We start from the raw sequence: 10,797 nt of genomic DNA on the forward strand, positions 1-10,797 counted from the left end.
CTTGAATTGTAATCCAAATTGTAATCCCAACATATTGGAGGCAGGACCTTGTGGGAGGTGATTAGATCATGGGGGCAGTTTCCCCCATGCTGTTTTCATGATAGTGAGTGAGTTCTCATGAGATCTGATGATTTTATAGGGGGCTTTTCCCCTCTTCACTCTGCACTTCCCTGTCCTGTCACCATATGAAGAAGGTTGTGTTTGCTTCCCCTTGTGCCATGATTGTAAGTTTCCTGAGTCCTCCCCAGCCCTGTGGAACTGTGAGTCAATTAAAACCTCTTTTCTTTATAAATCACCCAGTCTTGGGCAGTTCTTTATAGCTGAGTAAGAATGAACTAATACAGTAAATTGATACTGAGGTAGTGGGATGTTGCTATAAGGATACTCGAAAATGTGGAAGTGGCTTTGGAACTGGTTAACAGGCGGAGGCTGGAATGGTTTGTAGGACTCAGAAGAAGACAGGAAAATGTGGGAAACTTTGGAACTTCCTAGAGACTTGTTGAATGGCTTTGACAAAAATGTTGATAGTGATATGGACAATGAAGTCCAGGCTGAAGTGGTCTCAGATGGAGATGAAGAACTTGTTGGGAACTGGAGTAAAGGTCACTCACTCTTGCTATGCTTTAACAAAGAGACTAGCGGCATTTTGCCCCTGCTCTAGAGATCTGTGGAACGTCAAACTTGAGAGAGGTTATTTAGGCTATCTGGTGGAAGAAATTTCTAAGTGGCAAAACTTTCAAGAGGAAGCAGGGCATAAAAGTTTGGAAAACTTGCAGCCCGACTATGTGATAAAAAAGAAAATTCCATTTTCTGGGGAGAAATTCAACCCCTCTGCAGAAATTTGCATAACTAACAAGGAGCCAAATGTTAATCACCAAGACAATGGGGAAGTGTCTCCAGGGCATGTCAGAGACCTTCATGGCAGCCCCTCCCATCATAGGCTTGGAGGTCTAGGAGGGAAAAATGGTTTCCTGGGCTGGGCCCCAGGGCCCCCATGCTTTGTGCAGCCTTGGGACATGGTGCTCTGAATCCCAGGGCTTCAACTCCAGCTGTGGGTAAAAGGGATAAAAGAAAGCTCAGGCTATTGCTTCAGAGGGTGCAAGCCCCAAGTCTTGGTGCCTTTCACATGGTGTTGAACCTGTGAGTGTACCAAAGTCAAGAATTGACGTTTGGAAACCTCGGCCTAGATTCCAGGGGTTGTATGGAAATGCCTGGATGTCCAGGCAAAAGTTTGGGGCAGGGATAAAGCCCTCATGGAGAACATCTGCTAGGGCAATGTGGGAGGGAAATCTGGGGTCAGAGCCCCCAAACAGAGTCCTCACTGGGACACTGCCGAGTAGAGCTGTGAGAAGAGGGCCACCATCCTCCAGACCCCAGAACAGTAGATTCAGCAACAGCTTGCACCATGCACCTGGAAAAGCCACAGACACTCAATGTCAGCCCATGAAAGCAGCCTGGAGTGGGGCTGGGGCCTCGAAAGCCACAAGGGCAGAGCTGCCCAAGGCTGTGGGAGCCTTCCTCTTGCATCAGCGTGAGCTGGATATGAGACATGGAGCCAGAGGAGATCATTTCAGAACTTTAAGGCTTAATGACTGCCCTGCTGGATTTTGGTCTTGTATGGGGCCTGCCTGTAGCCCCTTCATTTTGACCAATTTCTCCCATTTGGAACAGGTGCTACCCAATGCCTGTACCCCCATTGTACCTAGAAAGTAAATAACATGCTTTTGATTTTACAGGCTCATAGGCGGAAGGGTCGTGCCTTGTCTCAGATGAGAGTTTGGACTTGGACTTTTGAGATAATGCTGGAATGAGTTAAGAATTTGGGGAACTGTTAGAAAGACATGATTGTGTTTTGAAATGTGAGGATATGAAATTTGGAAGGGGGCAGGGGCAGAATGATATAGTTTGGCAGTGTTTCCACCCAAAATCTCAACTTGAATTGTAATCCCTATTGTAATCTCCACGTGTTGTGGGCAGGACCTTGTGGGAGGTGACTAGATCAGAGGGTTGGTTCCCCCATGCTGTTCTCATGATAGTGATTGAGTTCTCATGAGGTCTGATGGTTTTATAAGGGGCTTTTCCCCATTTCACTCTTCACTTCTCTCTCCTGTTGCCATGTGAAGAATGTGTTTGCTTCCCCTTCCACAGTGACTGTAACTTTCCTGAGACCTCCCTAGCCCTGCAGAACTGTGAGTTAAACCTCTTAAATTAAACCTCTTTTCTTTATAAATTACCCAGTCTTGGGCAATTCTTTATAGCAGCATGACAACAGACTAATACGATTTCATCTTTTGGTCTCTTCTGGTCAGTATTGTGCCTATACTATAATTTTTGTATGTTTTATTATCTGAAAGTCAGTCATGATATATTTACATTTCTTCAACTCATTCTCTCATGAAGACTGATTTATTATTTTGTGGTACGTTAGATTGCTATTGCAAATGATGTATTGTTTACTATATTTTCTAGCTAGTTATAGTCATTGTTATTGCCATAGAAGAAAGCTATTAATTTTTGTTAGTTGAGCTTCTATTCAGCAAACTTGGTCAATTTTCTCATTAACACTAATAGCTTACCTGTTGATCTCTTGGGTTATCTACATAGTTGATCAAATCACCAGTAAGTAATGACAGTCTTATCTCTTCCCTTTTAATTCTTATGTCTTTCTTTTATCCTTTCCAATGTTACATTACTGACATTGCTGTAATAAGCACCCTGAAAGCTAAATTTTTGAGCATAATCCACATTATTTTTATAGAACACACTCATAGAAGGTGGTTTTTGGGTCAGAGAGTATTCTAAGACTTTTCAAATATATTGTTAAAATGTATACCATAATGTTTTCCCAACAATAGTGTATCAAAATGTGATTTTGGGGGATTTCTACCAATATCTAAGCTTATCTATTTTTAATTTTTATAATTTGATACTATTAAAGGTATCCCCTTTTAAGCTGCTTTGTTATTATTAAAAAAATTGAATTTATTTTTAGGTATCAGTTATAAAATGAGTGTAATGTATACAGTAAATCAGAAAATATATTAACTTTTTATTTGTCAGAATTTTATTATGATATTAAATAAGGCAGTTAACATATTTAAATGCTCTATTGCTTACACCCAATTTCCATTCTCTAAATGCACAAAGGATTCTTAACTTATATGCTCAGTTTATTAAGTTTCTGCTTTGTGTAAGTCATAATACTAGGTGTAGTCAGGGATCAAAATTCTGAGAATCATGATCCTTGGTCTTAAGAAACTTCTAACAGGAAAAATTAGAGATAGACATAAGTAGTTATAACAGATGGTAGAAACTGATATTTGCCATAGGAATCTCATTAATAAATTCTATAGAATGTTAAAAGTGGTAAATACAGTCATATGCTATATAAGAATACTTCTGTCAGCTTTGGATGCATGTATGATGGTGATCCCATAAGACTATAATACCATATTTTTACTGTACCGTTTCTATGTTTAGATATACAAATACCACTGTGTTACAATTACCTATAGCATTCACTACAGGAACACGCTATAGGGTTATATTGCCTAGGAGCAATAGGCTATACCATATATCCTGGGTGTTCTGTAGGCTAAACCATCTAGGTTTGTGTAAATACACTCTATGATGTTTGCAAAATGTCAGAATCGCCAAGTAATGCATTTTTCAGGATGTATTGCACGTCACTAAGCACACAAGACTGTAACATAAAGTGAACGAGATTTAAATAATTCAATAAGAAGTGAAGGACAGGTGAAAAATTCTGAGCAGGGAAACAAAATTATTCGAATCACATTTAAATGATCTTGATCAGTCAGTGTATTTAGAATGGATTGAGAAAGGCCAAGAAAGTAGCCTCAAGACAGATCAAGTGGTTAATGGAATATTTAGGCCAGGTAAAGAAGCAGTGATGGGTTGAATCAGTGAATTAACAACAGAGATTAAAAGGTGGGAGATGAGATGCAGGTAAACTTGTCAGGATTTAGCATTGGTCAGATTTACTAGCCTAAAGAACAGGGAATGGCCCCTACATTTTTAGCTTGAGCTATTGACAAGACAGTGGAGCCATTAACACAAATGGGTTAGAAATCCAGAGCAAGAGTAGTCCAATTTGAAGAACTGAAAAATAAAATGTTTTACATGTAGTCAGAAAGTGGAAGTATGTTTTTTTTTTCCTTTGTGTACGTGTGTGTGTGTGTATGTGTCTATCTGTCTGTCTGTCTTTCTAGCTCAGAGTAGAAGTAAAGACATGAATTTGGGCTGGGTGGGGTGGCTCATGCCTGTAATCCTAGCAGTTTGGGAGGCCAAGGCAGGCAGATTACTTGAGGCCAGGAGTTTGAGACCAGCCTGGACAAAATGGCAAAACCCTGTCTCTGCTAAAAATACAAAAATGAGCTGGACATAGTGACGTGTGCCTGTAGTCCCAGCCACTCGGGTGGCTGAAGCAAGAGAATCACTTGAACCCAGTAGGTAGAGGTTTCAGTGAGCTGAGATGGTGCCACTGAACTCCAGCCTGGGTGACACAGTCAGACTCTTTTTCAAAAATAAATAAATAAATAAATACATGAATTTGGGAGTCATTTGCATAGAGCCAAAGGTAAAGCTCCTATGGGCACAATCACTCAGAAAGAGAAGATAAAGCAAGTAAATGAAAGAGAGTTAAGATAGCAACTTCTTACAGGTTTACAGGTAAAGAAACTGCAGAGAAAAAGACAGTGAAAAGGAAGGCAACCAATAAGAGTGACAGGAAGAGAACTCAAAGGTGTGGGAACATGAAACCGAAGGGAGATGGAGATGAGAAGCACAATTTGGTCAAAAGGATCAGATGCCATGACCAACTGACAAGGGTGAAGATAAAGAACAGTATTGAATCCAGTGCATAAGGGGCATCAGTGACCCTGAGACAAAATCTAGTGTAGTTACAGGTCCTGAAGCCATAAAGTATTCATCAGCCACAAAAAAAAACAAAAACAAAAACAAAAAAAAGCAGGCAATGACAGCCAAGCATTCTAACTGTAGATATGGTCATGAAAATACCAGGAGATGTTAAGACAGTACCTCAAGAGAGTTGGGAAGAAGCTTCTTTAGAGAAAAGGAAATCTGACATTGTTATAGGTACAGAAAATGGGGCCTGCGAAGAGAGAAAAGTTAGATACAAAGGAAAACTCTAATGAATAAAACAAAGCCTTTAAGGGTGTAGAGGGTATAGGAGAAAATGTACAGATGAAGAAATAATCTTAAAAAGTAGGAAGGGTGCATTTTATTCAGGGAACAGAGAACTGTTTTTTTTTTTTAAAGTAACCTTTCACAAATAGAGCTAACATTATTTTTAATGTGTGATAAAGATCAACTGAACTATAACCTGTAGAATTTAAGACTGAGACTGTGCTCTAATTGGTCAATCATCTTCTCAGATATGTCAGTAAGTAAACAGTTGTTTTGAAAAGTCTTAGTGGCAAAAGGTGCCTTCCTGATAAGAGAATGGTGATTTTTCCTTTCTCTTGGTACTATTTGCATTTGTAATAATATTAATTTTGCTACGTATTTGAGTCAAGGGCCAGTGAATAATTCAGAGTATCTCCTTCTACAATTCCAGGGTATAAACCAAGTCCAAATGGCTTTATGGCAGGCTCTGAAAAATACTTTCACCAGTGACTAATAGAGTCCTATGGCTTCCTACATTGTAAATTGCCTCTGATTACAAAACAAGCCACCATATCCTGCTGCCCCCTGAGGCTCTTTCTTTTGTGGTAGTCCATCCATCCTTTGTTGTAACCTGTAATCCTAAAGGATCAATATTCGACCTCTTACTCTGTATCAGTTAATGATCTACCTTGTTATGAAACTAAAGATGGGAATAGCTACGTGACCACACTATGCTATTGCTCTCCTCTAGTAAACAGAAAATACTACACTTTGTGGAAGTGAAGGAAGATGCCAGGTAACTATGTCAACTCAAATAAGTATTGTACTCCCATTCAGTGGGAAGAGTTAGTTCACTTGCCGAGATGACTAAAGGAGTGAATGAAGGCAAGTGCAACACTAACAAGGAAGGCAGATACCTCTCTGGGGCATTCTAGGGATTTGGAGTGGACAAACAAGATGATGCCCTGTGTAAAACACAGAACATGATAGAACCTAATAAATATAAAGAAAGAGCTAGAGGACTATAATAGAGAAAATAAACTTCTGATTAAAAAAAATCTATTTAAATACTAGCATAGGAGTTAGTCATAAGGTCTATCATAGTAGTTGGAGGCTATTATCAGTTTTCATAAGAGATGTGCTTTCACCTGCATAAGTTGATAAACTCTAAGCTTAGGTATTTTGAAAGAAAATAATTGACTAAGAAAGTAACAATTTACTAGACCTGTGGTTGGTAAATTTAAAAGTACTCAGTAATAACATAATATACTTCCATTCCTTATCTCTTTAAAATGTTAGGAGATTGTGTGCTCTTTTTAACATAAGCTTTATATAAACTCAGACATTTCATAGTCACAAGATGTTTCTTACCTGGATACATCTGGAATAGGAGCAGATGGTAGCATACCATCAACTGCTTTTAAACTCTTGCTTGATTTATAACATGAAACTTGTCTTGGCATTAAATGCTTCTACTTCTTCTGCCCACCCTTCTGCTTCTTTAGTTTCTATTTCTTACTGCCCTGCACTGCTTAGTGAATATTAAAGCTTTAATGACACAATTGCAAATTGTAGGAGTTATAGAAATCTTGGAAGGATTATAACAAAATGTTACAAGAAATTGTTACTATGTAGTGAGATTACTGATGACTTTGTTTTTTATACTTCTATATATTCACCTTCCTCACGCTTCTTTAATATTCCCTGAAATATTCACAAAATAATATATTATTTTATAATAAGAAAGATCATACTATTTACAATTGAAAAAATAATTGATTGTAAACCATTTGTATTTGAATAATTTTTTTTTTCATAGTTCTATGAAAGCAGTTTTGTATAAAGCTAGGATCATTTGAAACTTGTAATTCCCATGTTTCGGGTTTATAAAACATTGCCTTTCTTTTATAATTTATTTAAATTCAGGTATATATGTGATTATACAAACATGTATTTCTACATTTTCTGATTCTTAATGGAATTGGAAGTGAAGAAAACCAAATTTAGTCAACTCCTGAGATTTAAGATAAGCAATTTTGCTTACCAAAACCAAATTGAATTTCAAACCATTCGTTTCCACCCACATTAATCTCAATGCAACACAACCAGTTAATCTTATTTGATTTTATTTTTCTAGAGTGGAAAATATTGTGGTCAGCATTCTGACTTCATGAGAAAAAAAAATGACATTCAGCCAGAGCAATATCGCTCTTATTCTCATTTAAATCACTGATGATTTTCTTACTGCAAAAATTCACTTTAATTTTTAAAACATGTTCAAAAAATAATATAACAAACACATTTGGTAAAGGATCAAAGATATTGAGTCCTTCTCCCCCTTCAATTTCTAAATTCAATGGGACCATAATAGCTGGTAGCCAATTAGAAGGTATTAATTTAGAAAATTCCCTACATGGAAACATATCCCACTTCTTGCAAATCTACACAATTGGGATATTTCCTGTTCTTGTGCTATTCAACTCTTCCTAGAGAACTAGCTTACAGAGGTTTCTTTTTTTAATATATATTATACTTCAAGAGTAATGTATATATCAATGTTACTGCCCACTGAGAAGTAACCTAAGGGGGAAACTGTCCCAATAGGATGAATGTTCATCTTCAGGAAAGTCTGTATCTTTTAGGAAAAATAATGGCTCAAAGGAGTCAGATTGACAGAGGAAGAGAGTATATGATGATAAATCAATTATATATTATCCCCTGGAAAATAGTGACTTCACGGGATTATTGTGAAGATAAAATGAGAATTTAGGTAAAAGCATTTTGTAAATTTTAAAGTGCTGTGAAAATATTCTTCTTCTTCCCAAATAATTTGCATCAGTACAGTTTCTGGCACAGTATAAAAATAGGCAAGTTTCCTGGCAACCCAAGTTAAACGTTTACTTTAGGGGATTAAATTGGTCACAATTAGAAATACATTGATTTGTATATTTTTCCCATTATTTTAAAATGAGAATTCAAGCAATGTGTTACAAATAAGATGATAAAGAGGCATTACCTGAATTTTCTATAATGAAGTTGTGTAGCTTAGAGGGAAAAATCATGTAGTAATGTGACAAATTTCTAGTATTCTTTGATCATACTTTGCCTGGTTGCTCCAGTCCACCACTGAACTTACTGGATTTCTTTTATTTGTTTCTCTTCTACTATATGTATTTGATATTTGTTATTCAGATTGCATTTTTGATCATCATACTGCATTCACAGTTGACAGACTTGTTAATATGATAGTTTTCCATTATTTTATTTCAAGAAAATTTTAGCATTATAGTAATTGTGCTTAAATTGAAAGTAACAAATGCAGTTTTCCAGGTACAAGATTTTATGGATGTAGAACTGTTCACAACTTCAATGGACAACAGCGGTGCTGATTACAGATCATTCAAACAAATGTTCTTTGATTTGGCTATTATAACCACGTCTGTCTCTGCTAAGGGGGGAAAATAAAGCTGGTGATATAATTCCCTGTGTGTTGAAACCTTTTAGCTGGGAACAGCTTTTTAATGGCTTTTCTTGCAGTCAGCAAGAAATGTACATTTATTCAACTGAAAGCAACAATGATGATAAGGAGAAAAAAAATGTTTCCAACTCTTGTTTCACTACATGATTTTGAAGATGGTTTTGTGAAGTTTCATTTACAGTCTCTAACAAAGCAAATCAAGAGATACATATATTATCTGTGTATAGAACACAATAAAAGTCTGAAGAGACATAAAATGACTGCATCAGATGATATAGCAGTATGTCTGCCCAGACAGGGCCTATTTTATTCCTAATCATAAAGAATTGACTGGCAAATGTTACGTATTTATTCACCTTTGAAAAAAATTTCCTAGTTCAATTCAATATAATAAGTCACCTAATGATCATAGCCTTTGTAACAAAAGAACTACCAGGATGTTGCAAATGTTAGTGCAGATCAGGGGAAACATTACCATGCTCATCTGCAAGATGGCTTCTGTCTAATTAGGTGACTGCAAGGATCTCAACTGAGGTCACATCTCCGTCACCAACACTGAGACATGTCAGAATACAGTATGCTGATTGTCTGATTTAGGCATATCCAGAGACTATATTGATATTGGCCGTAATAGGATTTAACCTCTTTTCTTGAGTGGGTGCTCTGTGAAAGATTTGAAATTAAATCTCGACAACACATTTATGTTGGAGTTCAATTGAAACAGAAATTGGGTTCTAAAATCAGCAAGCCAAACAAAAAATTCAGTAGACTCAGAATCAACATTGAAAAGCTGTTGTGCTGTCCTTAAACCTCCAGGATTTAGGTCCTTGTATAGTCAAAATCCGGGAGTCATCTCCTTTTTTCCTTTGCATTTTAGTTGTGACCTCCTCTGGGATAGCGGAAGTCAGGATCTAATTCGAACCAGACACTATCCTTGAATCAATCAGTCTTTCTCTTTCTCTCTCTCTCTGTTTGCTTTTCTGTTTTTGCAAAGCCTGCAAAATTGAATTCATAGAATTTAAATGAGTATAATGCTATTGCAGTATCCTGAAACTGACTATGCTATTCTGAATATTTAACTACATTATTTTTCTTTATCTTTATGACAATATTTGTGATAGGCATTAATACTTTCATTTTTAGAGGAAGAAACAGGTTAACAGAACTTATGAAACTTGCAGATAAGTGACAAAGCTTGAATTCAAACCAACTCTATTCCAAAGCCTGTGTTCTCTATATTATACTACCCTGAATGCCTAGAAATGTTGGGATGTACTTAAAGTATTACTACAATCATAAAATAAATAATAGAGTGGAATCTGACCAGATTATTTGATAATTTTTAGCGTGCTACTTTAAATATCTCCATTAAATAAAAAGCGGTTATCTAGGTCATGTTATCTAACCCTCTTCATCACTCTTCTCAGCCAGTTTCTTAAAAACTCCTTATCCTTACTGATTGTTTATTTTATTTTAATGCCTCCCTCTTTTAAACCAACATGCAAAATATTTTATAAGAGTCTTCCTCAAACAGTTTTTCACTACATTATCACCTTCCTTAAAAATTTTCAATTGCTGCTAGTGATAGTTAATTTTTTATGTTCACTTGATTGGGCCATGGTATCCAGATATTTGGTCAAACATTATTCTGGACATTTCAATGAAGATGGCTTTTCGATGATATTAGCATTTAAATTAGTAGACTTTTAGTAGAGCATATTGCCCTCCATAATGTGGGTGGGTCTCCAATCAGTTGAAAGCATTAATAGAATAGAGACTGATTTCCTCCCCAACAAGAAGGAATCCCACCAGCAAACTTCCTTGAACTGCAACTGCAGCTCTTCCCTGAGTCTCCAGTCTGCCGGCATACCTTATCAGATTCTTTCTCTCCCTCCGTCTGTCTGTCTGTTTCTCTCTCTCTCTTTCTGTCTCTCTCTCTCTGTGTATATATATATACATCCTGTTGGTTCTTTTACTCTATTATTTCCTATTTTCTATTTTATTAAGCTAAGCTCTTGACGTTGGTTTTCAGAGCCTTCTGTGATTAGAAAGCATCTATTTATTGAAATTCATTTCCTGTCAACTTCTCATACACTCCTTCCATTATAGTCAAAATTTATTCGTTTTTTATTTTTCCATATTTTTGCCTACAAAATGTTAATAACTACTGA

The sequence above is a fragment of the Colobus angolensis genome, unplaced genomic scaffold (genome assembly GCF_000951035.1).
Source record: "Colobus angolensis palliatus isolate OR3802 unplaced genomic scaffold, Cang.pa_1.0 Scaffold48, whole genome shotgun sequence".
In the NCBI taxonomy this organism is placed as follows: Eukaryota; Metazoa; Chordata; class Mammalia; order Primates; family Cercopithecidae; genus Colobus; species Colobus angolensis.